Here is a 14,248-nt window from a genome sequence, read left to right as displayed (position 1 = left end):
GCTGTCGCCCACGTGGTACAGTGGATAGAGCCTCTGCTCTAGAGTCGTGGAGTTAGTTGATCCTTTTGTCACATGTTTGAATCCCACTGTGGGACGTAGAGACCGGTCCTTCATACAAACAGAGGTCCAGTGTCGCAGTAGATGCTGGCATGAAAAAGATCCCTCACTGCCCAATGGCCATGAGTGCCGAGCATAGGTCATTTGCAGCTCTCCATCGGCAAGTGTTGGCATCTCCATATGAGTGAAAAATTCTCCAGAGGGACATTAAACAACAAACAAACTCTCAATGCCCAAAACAGTTTAACCTAAAAGTGAATGCAGACATAGATTATTCTTTAGACCAAGTATAGTATACTCCATATTGTTTTGTTGAGGACACAAAGTTCACAGTGGACATCAAGTAGTTTTTCCTGCTATTTATACCCAGCTTCGTCACCGAGTGCATTCGCTTTCCAACTAATTGATGAAGTTCTGACCTATGCCTACATTTGTTTAAATTCTTTCTGATTTAAGAATACATTTGACCAGTTGAAACCAAGAGTACATGTACTACATAAAATTTCAAGGTTGTGATTAAGATTCAGTAAAAGTCATGCCCCATCCAGTATAGCAATACATGTATGTGGATGCCATGTTCAATATACATATTTGCTATCATTAAACTTGCAGAGACCATGAATCAAAATAATTCAAATGCTTAAAAATCATTTTATTTTTACTGCTAGTCAAAATACAGTCACTCAAGCATATCCTTTGTTAATTTGAAAAAAAAATGATAGTTTAACATTTATTATCAATACCATACCAAAGCACAAGATAGTCCACTTCTTACATAATCCAATGATTCATGCTGTGATTTTACCTATTTAGATGTTTCTTATTTACAGTTCAGTATACATGATATACCAGTACAATGTGACACTAACCTAGTATCAGTTAAATGGATCATTACTATTCTGTTTTTAAGAAGTTTGCAGGGTAAAAAGTATAATAAAATAAAAATGTTGATACATTTATTGATTGCATATGCTAAAAACTTTTATAAAATATCAAACATTGTATCATAACAGCTTTTACAAATTAATTCAATACATTCAAAGGTACAAAAATCAAATTATTTTCATCCACAGTTTTATCATATTCAGTTGAACAACAGCTACATCTATTATATAAAATGTATGGTAGTTGGCACTGATGGTATATATATCCTGAGCAAAGAAAAAACATACCTAATCAAAGAATACAAAGCTCACTTCTATAAATGTTATCTACTAGTAAGGCAAAGTCTCACTCAACAAACACTCTGGTAATGTATATCACCTGGATCCAAAATCTATGCAAGTTGGTCTGGGTTAGATTAAACTGCTCAATAACCCTGAAAATGTATGTTACATCCAGCATCAGAAGCAGGATATATCATCTATGTTTACTGATCACCAAAGAGTATATTGTTACTTTGAATGAACCTTCTCTAAAAAAACTGGTCATTAATCCAGAAAATCTAAGTCAAATCAAGGATTGGTACCCTGAAACATTTACATTTACATACATCATCTTTGCAGGTTTGTTCAACATAGAGTTTATAATTACATGAGAATAGGACTGCTCAAAACACTTAATCTTGTGAAATCCCCCATGTGGTGCAAAGGATAGAGTTTGTAATTTAGAGTCACGAGTAAGGATTTAATCCTTAAGTCTCAGGTTCAAATCCACTGGGGATGTGGGGACCAGTCCTTCAGATAATACCATATAAACCGAGGTCCCGCCTAGCAGTTGATGTGGGCACAAAAAAGATCCCTTACTGCTCAAGGCCCTGAGTGCAAAGTATAGGTCAAATTTTGCAGCTCTCCACCAGCAAGTAGTGGCATCTCCATATGGATGAAAAATTCTTGAGAGGGATGTTAAACAACAAACAAACAAAAACAAAAAAAAACACATGAGGAAAATGTAGATCAGGTCAAGCATCTGAAGTAAATCTGTTAATGTGCTTTAATCCATGCAAGTTTGTCCAGGTAGAGCTTAGGAATGAACCTTGCTCCTTAAATTTTAACTGGGATACAATGCTAGGTATATAGTAAGAACTCATCTAGACTGTCCAGAAAAGCTAAAAAATATTTAGCAATTTCTTACTTCTTACTTGCATGATTTAAAAAAACTGCAATCTAACATTATTTCAAAAAAAATTTCAACACATTTTTCTAATTTTCAACAAATTCAATGCACTATGAGAGGATTTATCATTTCTTAACCACATACACTGTACTTAAAGTGCAATATACATGCATTATACTGTATGTTAAATCTTTACAGTTTTCTTCAAGTACTCTAATAGTATATGAAATATGAAGATTACCAACAGTGATCAAGCTTTAAAGTCCATTGAAACAATACAAAATTAGAGCAGAGCAAACACAGACCTCTAAAAACACCAGGTGCAATGGAGGAGAAAGCATTTCCTGCCATGTGCTCCTTGACATGATTGGGCAAATGGAAAAATCCACAAACAATTCAGTGTAAACAATTTCGATGAAAAACATTAGTCAACATTCAACTTAATGATCGATTGAATTTGCTGTAACAATTAATTTACACGTAAGTGTACACACATGTATGCATACTAGATGAATTATTTCACAATATCCAAAATTGGACAATAATAGTTTCTAATCTAGCTAGACAACAGGAAATTTTCATTATTACTTAAATTACATGAAACTATTGAAGTCTGTGAGCTACAAATTATATCTAAAAATTATACACATTTTAACAAGTGTTAACAGTTTAGTGTATTTATTATACACAAATGATGACTTAGTAGGACATACTAGTAAAGTCCACAGATTGACTTCCAGATTTCAGCTCAAAGGCTTGAAGATTTTTAGTGGCTCTTTCATCATTTTTTTTTCACTGAATATTTTCATTTTTATTTTCAAGACGCTGTTTTTGTTGAGGTCTTTTAGCCGTTTGATGCAATCCAAGAACTCCAAGGGCAATTTAAGAACTCCTGAATTTCTTTCTTACCTGGAAAAAATAAAAATTTAAAAGTTTAAAATATATTCAACTTACATGAAGAAAACTAGTAAAACTAGTGATAATATAATAGACCTTTCAGATGTTCCAAAGCAGCTACATGTATCTAATTAAAAAATATAAAGTTTGAAGTATTTAGAGTCACCTGTATTCTGAACAAGGGATATGTGTATTTAACAGACAGATGAATGAATAGACTGATCACTATAGAGCACCTTAGTCTTTTTTCAATAATCTTTATATTAGTGAAAATCAAATAGGAACTAGAGTGTTTCAAGGAATGTATATGTCACCTGCTAGGTATCGTCATTAAAGAGGTAAATAAATCTAAGAGTGGTCAGCTATTAATTTAATATTAGCATGGAGGTTCATGCATTTGCCTGCAAGGAAAAAAAAGGATCCAAAAGTAAAAGACTGGGATAGAATCTGGCAATCAAAGAAAATATGGTTCCCCAGTCCTCAAATGAATAATTAAATTGAAATTATGATGAATAACTATTTATCATTTTATTAATACACATGTAGGTGCTTCCAACAATCCTCGGAGGAAAGGAATTTCAGACTGTCTTTACTTTAATTGTCACTTTGTCAGTCAACACGATTCATTGTGGAATACTGATCCCAATGTATTTTCATAGTCTTTAAATATAAGTTTGTGTGGTAACTGAATTTCATACAGTTTCAAAGTATAGTATCATGAGCTCAAAAACATATATAAATGCTAATTATCAAAACCCTGCCTCTCAAAATTTTGGAGATATAAGGTGTGACAGACGGACAGACAGACACCAGGTAAAGTGATCTCTAAGTGTCGTTCTGCTCTGCAGTTGACACAAAAATGAAAGTTAGTCAATTTTTGACCATGTATATCACTTCAGTGATGAAAGGAATGCTGAAGTGGTAAGTCTATCCTAATTATTTGAAAATACGGCAACCCCATTGGTCAGAATATAATACATATGCTGTCTAGCCTTAATTTCATTGGCATAAAGCAGCACAAAACACGATTTGATTGGATGGTGCAACTTGTTTTTCTAGGGGGCGCTGTTGCAACCCTGGAAAAGAAAACAGGACTGGGGCTTGCCCCTAGGGGGCACTTACTGACCGGAAGTAAACAAACAACAGAAATAGCAATACACTAGAAATATGTCCATAGGACATGTATGCCCGCCGAGTATATAGTAATGCAACATGAAATTTTGTGTTAGTGTATGAAGTTTGATGAGAATATCTTGAAAAGTTTCTTTAAAATTGAAATTGAAATCTAAAAAAAATGGATATAGATGATAAATTCTCACCAAATTATGTATAGATGCATAACCTTAGATTTCAATATTTTAAATGGTTTTAAAACCATGCAAAATGCAAATTGAAGGAAAGTGAGGTCAAGGTCACAGGAAAAGTCAAAAGTTTTTGAAATAGTTGAATACTAGGTCTTACTTATTATATATGTATCAGCATATTAAGTTTGATAAAAAATATCTTGAATGATTTCTTTAAAACTGAGCTAGTCACAAGCGTGGCACCATGGTCGCGAAGTAAGGAGATGATCCTTGTGTCACAGTAGGTGCTGGCATGAAAAAGACCCCTCACTGCTCAATGGCAATGAGTGCAGAGTATAGGACAGAATTTGCAGCTTTCCACTGGCAAGTGGTGGCATCTCCATATGAGTGTAAAATTCTTGAGAGGGACTGCAGATTACCTGTAATGATTGACCAAAATCCCTACTAGGCTTTAAACTCTTCATTCTTGACCTGTATTTCATCAAATGAGATTTTTATGCGCCCGGATCGATAGATCGGGGGCGCATATTGTTTTTGTCCTGTCTGTCTGTTTGTCTGTCTGTTGTCAACTTTAACCTTCACCATAACTTTTGAACCATGAGAGAGAGAGACTTCATATTTGGTATGCATACTCCACTCATTAAGTTCTTTCAAATGACACGAAGGTCAATGACCTTGTGACCTTGACTGTGACCTATATGCTAAAAATAGCTTTTTCGAACTTTGTTGCCGCCGGGTGCATAGTGTTTCACAAACACATCTTGTTCCAGTTAATTAAGGTAAAATTACTAATTGTTAAAACTGTAAATGATTTTTTTTTTTTTTACCTGAGCCAGATTTTTACTTTTCATAAAAGTGTCTGTATTTGACTGTTGGTTCCACCTATCTCAAGGAAATGATCTGTAACAGTAAATGTTAGAAATCATAATCTGTTCTCTATCTACTATAATCATGAGAAAAGGTGTTGAAAATTAACAGATGGAGATAAAATCAGCAGTCATATTAAAGGCTTTTTTCAATAATCAATTTATTAGTGAAAATCATAAAAGTATTAGGCAAAAAGGAAAAATAAATGTTGTCATTAATTAACCTTGCATATCTCTACAATTTTCTGATAAGAAAATTATACCCGATAGATGCAATATAATCACTCTTTGTCTGCCCCTAAATTAAATTATGAAATTTTGATAGATTTTGATCTAGTAAGCAATTATTTAAAACTAGGTTCTTTTAGAGGTGCCTAGGGTCGAAATTCATAAAAAAAAAACCCTACAAAAAACGTGAAAACCTATTTCTATCATACTGGTTTATATTTATTACAAATGTCCTCATAGTCAGCATAGCCCAGAGCGATAGACCGCAGACTCTTACCATGAACATTTTTAGTGTCCTGGTTCGAAACCATTTGTTGGCACATTTTTATTTTTTCAAACTTTTTACCTGTATAAACACTAAAGAACGAGTGCACTTATGGCCCCGGTAAAATGTGAAAAAATGAAGAATTAAATTAAGCATAATTTTCCATCTCAGATCATTAATTGATATCTAAACCACAAGATTCAACAAATTTTATCGCTGAAATTCATGAATATACAAAGAGCAAAGCCATACAATGTGGTAGGGGGTCAGCCAATATTCGTGATTTTCTATAGTAAATCGAGGACGGTCATTCATTTCAAAGCTTTTGTTTATTGTCAGCCTAACATTGTACAAACTTGTGCGATTGACAAAAAACGCATTATACATTTATAAAACTTGTGTGAAAGTAGGAAATTTGTACATGATTAGGCTTGTACTTTAAATATTAAAAATGTATGAAAAGTTCAATGTTTTTCCTATAACAAGCAAGAGCTATTTACCTGTATGACCTATGTTGAACCCACCCGTGGAATATATTTTTTAAAATACTGGTAGTCACGTGAGTTCTACCCAGGTAAACATTCCTCAAAGATGCTCACTGTAAAACATAGCCACGTTTTGTATCATTATATCGAAGTCAAGCCGCATAGAGAAGTTTGTATGTATTTGGTTTTAGGAACACGGGATGGTTAGGAGAGTTTAGTGTCGTTAAAATGTCATCATAAATAAAAGTGTCAAACATTTTTAACATTCATGCAAGACAATGGTACTGGTATTGAAAGCCACCTAAATACACTTTTTTTCATTTTAAAATTTAAAGGAACTAATGTTAATACTTATTGTATTATTTCAAATGCAAGCATGCAAATTTCCTAGTTTGATCACTATGGATACAGGTATCTATACAACTTCATTCGATTTTTTTCTCAGGTAAAATAGCACAAGAAGTATCATTCAGCAAACGTGCCTGTCAATGATCCACCATCAGATTGTTCAAGTGTCTGATTTAAATGTCTCCTCCCCTTGATTTAAATAAACGAAACTCAAAATAGGTTCAGTACGACTTTTCCGGATTTGGGGTATCTATAGGCATTTAAAAAACTTCATTTGTTTCAAATCCATGCTGATTTAGGTGATGTTTTAATGTGATTTTAATTAGAAATGTCCACTTGTGTTTAACTATTACCAAAAGAGAACAATTTGGTAATACATTCTAAAGTAATACGGCACTGAAAAAGGGCCCATTAAGCATTGCTTAAGTGCACTTGTCCTTTGATTATTTAATACAGGCTTTTGCATTTTACTTAATATATTTTCTTCCTTAAATGTTTGGTGTTGATATAAAAGACATCTATGGAAATGCAGATCATAAATTCTCTTATAACTAAACGCAATCAACCGGAACTAAACCTCATTGTAAGCACACTTTGTTCGAGGACATGAATCATTCACTTTGTGTTACTCGATACTGCAGGTGTCACGAAAAAAAATCATGCCGAGCAATAATTGCTGTGTTTGCCTTTCAAAAACATAATGACGTGTAATAGTACTGTTGTGTCAGTGGGAGAGGTACTGTTCTATGCAGAGTAGATGCAGTTCATTCCTTGGGAAAAATGTGTGCATTGGCGATATGTTATGCTAAAAATGCATGAGGGTTTTCAGATTAGTAAAGAATGTGGTAAGGTCAGTTAAGGTTTTATGTCCCGTTGCCATTACTCAGTCAGACATCAAGAATGACCTTCAAACAAAGGATGTATCATTCTGTAAATACTGAGGTAGGATCACATGAACACACAGTTGAGTAGAATGAAATATATCGAGATAACAATCAGTATTCAAGCTCAAAAGCCCATCAAAAAATACAAAATAGGAGCAGAGCAAACACGGACCTCCAAAACATCAGAGGTGGGATCAGGTGCCATGGAGGAGTGAGCATCCCCTGCAGACCAGTTACACCCGCTGTGTGCTCCTTGTCACGACTGGGAAACAATGGAAAAATCCATACACAATTCAGTGTGTAAATAATGGCCTAACAATAAGTATGAAAAACGTCAGTCAGCATTTTACTTAATGATAAATTGTATTTGCTGACAAGGTCATTGTATCGACCATAGAACTTACAAAATGATGACTTTAAACAAGACTGCTGATATTCTTGTTTCAGCAATTTGTTTGTCAATAACTTACCTCGTTTTAAAAATTGTTCATACATAGAGGATGCTCTTGTGTATCGAATCAACTGAAAGATATAAACCCCGTATGCAGGTGATGAAGGTATACTGCTGAATAAGTAAGGGAAGTTGATGATTGATAAGTTAAAGTCATCACGTTTATCATAAAGCTTGGTTGTTAGATTACCATTAATGTAGAACTAAAGCAATACATGAGAAACAAGAAACTACACACATGTGACCTAAAGTCAGTGACCGGAACATATATCGATAAGCTTTTTCTAAAGACTGAAACCAATATTGGTCCTATAGGTCATCTCATATTTTTAACTAGAAGTGTTCCTTTGATATACTATATTTTACATAATTTCTATAGACTTACTATACCCTGAAAAAAAAAGGAAAACAGGAACTACCTGTTTAAATGACCCCGACCACCGAGGTTAATCTAAAGTTTGTCCCTGCCTACCTGAAAAACAGACTGCCTCGGGCAGTCAGTAATTTCCAACTCTGGTTATGAGATGCTAAATGTTTAATACTTACAATTAAATGCTTATATTTACATTTTTAAATTCATGATAGATTGAGAAAGTCGATAAAATCATTTCTATATTATGTCTGTATATTGTATAGGGGGAAAATAACTCGCGGTGTTAATATTCGCTATATTCACGGTGTGAATAAATCCGTGAATTCAAGAAACAGTGAATAAGTTTTCAATAACCTACATGTTATATTTGGAAATTTGAGAATAGACTACGATAGGTAAATATACGTGCAGTGCATGGTCATTTCAGTAATTACGAATCGTACTTGTCATTCAATTATTTTAGTTATCACGCTTGACATTAATTTAGATCACTCAGCAGATAATAACCTGTATTTGTAAAAAAAAAAAACTGTTTTAATAGCCAACGCTACATGTTTCATCAATCAAAACACTAGGGTCATGGGTTTTGAATAACCGTACATAACTATGTTACGACGTGTATTTGTTACCTGCATTATCATGTTTTTATCGACATTTTGGTTTTAAAAAATCATTCAAATAACTATCGAACTTGCTGATGTATATATAAATCTACCGTGTTGTTCGTGAAGTGAATACATAACGCTGATTAATGCCTTCTAGCTATGCTATGGATTAAACGGATATAGACATTGAAGGGAGGTACGTGTAACCTTTATTATATACTGATTCCACGAATTCAACAAACCGCGATCGTGTCAGAGGAGAGAAAAACATGAAAATTACAACCCCTGAAATTAATCCCCTATACAGTACTTCAACCGAGAAATTAGTTGAAACTGGTTCCAGAAAAGAAGCTGAAAATGTTCAATAGTTTACAGACAATACTTGACACATGATGACTGAACAAAAACAGATAGCAATAAGTAATTTAAATGACTCAGGTGAATTATAACCTGTTCAATCTTAGATCCATCTTTTTTCTAATACGAAGGTTAATCCAAAAGTTCATGGAATTTAATTATTTCTAAAATTTTATTGTGATTTGATGAAAGCAAACAATAGGAATATTTATAATATAGAGTCATTATGCAACAATACTGGAAAATTTCACCACATTCCAATTACCAATAAGGTCACATGAGCTTTCTGAACACTGATAGTTGTAAAATCTGGGGGAGACTTCGACGTAACTTCAAGTTAAGTATGTCATGTCATGTTATAGGAGCATCTCACCCTTAGCTCATGTTCAATTCAACTAAGTAATTCTACAGAATATTCTGCCTTTTTCTCCTTTTTTCTCTCAAGAAAAGCCTGGGTATCCTCTCACACCAATCGACTTATCTTTATATTACACTCATATTTCTAAAATACTCCCCATCTTTCCATATGATGTTCCAATTTCAGTAGCAAAGTCCAGCACAGTACGTCAGCGGTCAACATCCATCAACGCTTAATTTGTCTACGAGAAAAACAGACCCTCCAAAAGCAGCCACACCTTTAATCAACCTCATGGAAGTTCTATTGTTCTTAAATTTCTCACGCCACTGGAAAATCAGTTGCTATATGCATTTTTCTCCAGCCTGTATCAGTAGTATACCCCTTTAAGTCAGAGTGTTCCTAAGATTTTAACAAAACTTATAACTTGACTGAAATGTGACATTCTCTAACAATTAAAAGATGAACAAGAAATCATCAACTAATAATCTAAATATCAAGTTAAATCAGTAAAACTCTCACAGACAGGTATATTAGTGGTCAAGCAATCGTAATAATGACAAAATTCTCATTTTATTTGCCACTTAGTGCAGGTTTTTTCTTATTTCACGTATTAAGAATTAAAATGATAATGAACGAGTAAATGTCTCCCCTGCATTTTAAAACATCCTTTGCTATGGCAACTGCCATAGAGTTACTATCATTAATATTTAAAATATTTTTTTATTTAAAAAATTCAACAAGTGTCTATATTCTTTTTTGTAATTTTCAACCACTTTCACTAATAAATAAATAAAATAAGAAGAAATTCCATGAACTTTCGGATCAATCCTCGTACATGTCAGTCATTAAATTTATATAATATACCGTATGCATAAGGGAGACCAAATGTATTATTACTGCATTAAGGAGACCAACCACTATCCATATGTAAATCAGTATTCAACCACTTTCACTAATAAATAAATAAAATAAGAAGAAATTCCATGAACTTTCGGATCAATCCTCGTACATGTCAGTCATTAAATTTATATAATATAGTCTGCATAAGGGAGACCAAATGTATTCTTACTGCATTAAGGAGACCAACTACTCTCCACATGTAAATCAGTATTCAACCGCTTTCACTAATAAATTAAAAAAAATATGAAGAAATTAGTGATGAGACATCGGTTAATTTTCATAATCGATAATCGGTTGGAATCAGTTACTGCTTCTGATGCGATTTCACCGATTATAATCGGATTTCTTCATAGTTTTGTATACAAAAAGCAGACTATTACAATAATTTCATTTATTATATACCCAAGTGTGTATCACTCAATTCTACTGTAGATTTCGTACAATTACGTGACGGTGTGATCCGACTTTCTGGATCACCACACTGTGGTTTTCTGAATCCATATCACCCCTCTCTGAAATTGATGACGTAGTACACAGAAACATGACATTATTTTTCACGTGCATCAAAAAGTTCCTTGACAAAATGGTTTGTTTAATGGAAAAATCTTATATAATTAATCTCAAAAGTTTATTTTAACTATATTTTGCTAGTTGTAAAGGGGGTATATAATAAATTTATCATTATAACAGTAACTTGATCCGAAGAGCCGTATCACGTCTCGTTGACAGGCGCGGATCATCAGATCAAACTCGACGCTTCGCGTCTCATTTGATCTGATGATCCGCGCCTGTCAACTCGACGTGATACGACTCTTCGGATCAAGTTACTGTTATAATAATGTATATTTATTTCTTTAACATGAATATATAAAATACATAATATATTATTTTCTTTGTTGTTTTGCTTCTTTTACACTTTCTAGACCTAAAAATATTTACAGTGGACACCCAACATGGCTGCCTAGCGGCAGAAAACGAACTTCAAAAAGTTGTGGGGGGAATTGATCACTCTTTATATTTAAGGTGAATGTTGACTAAGTTGCATATTTTATATCTCAAATAAAAGATACAATTAATATTTTTTTAATAAAAAGAATCAGCTGATTGATCAAACCAAAGAGCAAACACAGATTTGGCAGAAAAAAAAATTCACCCGGGGGTAAATTGAATGGGTCGGTCGGGTTATTACAGGAAACAAAAATAATTCTTTTTAAGCCCTATATATGCATCTTCGGTTCTTAATCACCTCTGCTTCATGCTAGTTGGCTAGTATCAGATGCAGATGCCATTTTCTTTCATTAAGAAGAAATAAATTTTAAACCAGAAATGGATAATTCAAGAATGTATTGTATTAGAAGTATGTTTCCGATGATCGATTATGAAAAACTATAATCGATCATCGGAATCGGTAGAATTTTTTGTCGACAATCAATGTTTTCTGATTATCGGTACAACACTAGAAGAAATTCCACGAACTTTTGGATCAACCCTCGTACATGTCAGTCATTAAATTTATATAATATACAGTATGCATAAGGGAGACCAAATGTATTATTACTGCATTAAGGAGACCAACTACTATCCACATGTAAATCAGTATTCAACCACTTTCACTAATAAATAAATAAAATATGAAGAAATTCCACGAACTTTTGGATCAACCCTCGTACATGTCAGTCATTAAATTTATATAATATACAGTCTGCATAAGGGAGACCAAATGTATTATTACTGCATTAAGGAGACCAGCTACTCTCCACATGTAAATCAGTATTCAAAACTTGAGATTTTAATACTCTAATAATTTACATGTTTAGTTACATGAACTAAATCTATTTACCTTTGTCATAACGCAAGAACTGTTTTACATTCAGCCAACTTTCACATTACACATGCATACAGTGTATGCCATGCATTAGGAAGACCAGATGCATTATTTCAACATTAAAGAAACAAACTACAATGGAACAATTAGACAGTATTCCAAAATGTTCATTCCAATACCATAGTAATTTCCCTTAATTTGTTTGTATTCAGATGACTTAAATCAATTTATCTCAGCCAGAATTGGAACAAAAAAGCTAATCATTAAAGTGGCCAAACACATGAACAGACAGATGGACATGATGATTCCTATGCTTATATATACCCAAAGTTGCCAAAGTAGAGCAGATGCAGTGGTTAGAGCGTCTACTCTAGAGTCGCGGAGAAAGAAGCTGATCCTTACATCGCGAGTTTGAATCCCACTGTGGGACGTGGAGACCCGTTCTTCAGATGAGACAGAGGTATTAACCGAGGTCCCATGTCACAGTAGGTGCTGGCTCGATAAAGATCCCTCAATGCTCAATGGCTGTAAGTGCTGAGTATAGGACAAAAATTTGCAGCTCTCCACCAACAAGTGGTGGCGTCTCCATATGAGTGAAAAATTCTCAAGAGAGACGTTAAACAACAAACACTATACACCCAAAACTTTGTTTGCAGAAGATTTTGTGATACATGCTTTACAAGTATACATATTGTTCATAAGGGAATAAAAATGCTATAAATTAAATATATCATTAAGGAAAGCAACTGAAATTAAATGTGCACTTCTAATTGAACTAAACAAAATTACCCTTTGTCAGAATGTAGATTTATAAACAGGAAGGCTGTTTTTCTTCATTTTTTCCATGTCAGATTCAGACTGTTCTTGAAAAAATTCTGGCATACACCCTGTAAAAGTGAACAGTGCAGATAATAAAGAGCTTCTAAATAAACTGCATAATATTTAAATGATCCACTTAAAAGGGATAACAAATGCTTTTAACTCCGTCAAGGAGACCAACTGATATCCATATATATATAAATCAGTACATGTATTTTAATTGTGATATTTTAATATCCTAGTAATTTACATGTTTAGTTTTATGAAATAAATCTATTTACCTTTGTCCAATGACCAATGAGCACAAGCACTGATTTTTCCTCTTTTTTCTTAACGGAATCACCCGGGACAGTCTGGGGTCCATATGATTCTGGCATATGTACACTCTGTAAAATGCATATTTGTACCATGTACAGGCATATGAACAATATTTCTATACTACATACATGCATCATTAAACTTAATAATCTTTTTTTTCCAAAATTCATTATTCATATATAGTGTTTTGCTGTTGGCAAAATTCAACAAAAACTATACCGTATATATACTTGCCTATAAAGGGGTCCACCTATAAGTCAGTTGTACTTTTTTAAGGTTATTTTGGAGGGATTTGCTATTGACCCGCTTATAAATCGGTACAACTTTTTGCCAGAATCAATTGACAATTTCAAATCAATGCTCTGATGTTTTAACCTGGTTTCAAATACTTATCTTTTTATGACTCACCTATAAGTTGGACATAGAGTATATACAGTACCTGCATTATACATGCATTAGGAAGACCAAATGCATTATTGCAATATTAAAGAGACCATTGTGGCAAATGAAATCAATGTATGAATTGTATTCAAAACTACAGGTGTACTAATTTGTCTGAAGTATATCATGATATAATGTGATACACAAAGACTTTAAGAGGATATGTACATATACCCACATGCCTAAATGTAACAACAGTTTAAAAATGAATATTTTTTTTTTTTTTGTAAATTTCACTGTTTAATTTATGAAATATAAAATATTATTTAAAACCTATAATTTATTAATATTGTGGGTCATCACCCCATTTTTTGTGAAGGAATCATGAAAGGCATTGTAATTTCAACTTGCTCACAGAGCAAGTTTTACACAGAGGACCAACTCTTTATTCAAAATTTAGTTTACATACTTA

At 33.3% G+C, this 14,248-nt stretch overlaps 1 long non-coding RNA gene across 1 annotated transcript; it reads right to left on the bottom strand.

Annotated features, from left to right (window-relative positions):
• Positions 1 to 692: 692 nt before the first annotated feature.
• On the bottom strand, positions 693 to 13,466 carry LOC133203582 (uncharacterized). The gene is made up of 3 exons (XR_009723419.1): positions 13,359 to 13,466; positions 13,048 to 13,145; positions 693 to 3,021 (listed from the first exon to the last, which is right to left on the bottom strand). It is a non-coding gene; the product is annotated as an uncharacterized LOC133203582 (long non-coding RNA).
• Positions 13,467 to 14,248: the final 782 nt, after the last annotated feature.

The sequence above is a fragment of the Saccostrea echinata genome, unplaced genomic scaffold (assembly GCF_033153115.1).
Source record: "Saccostrea echinata isolate AGI-Se365-2 ecotype Australia unplaced genomic scaffold, CSIRO_AGI_Sech_v1 ptg000051l, whole genome shotgun sequence".
Taxonomy (NCBI): Eukaryota; Metazoa; Mollusca; class Bivalvia; order Ostreida; family Ostreidae; genus Saccostrea; species Saccostrea echinata.
Note: the sequence above shows the minus strand (reverse complement) of the source record. Positions and strands in the feature narration are given on the sequence as shown.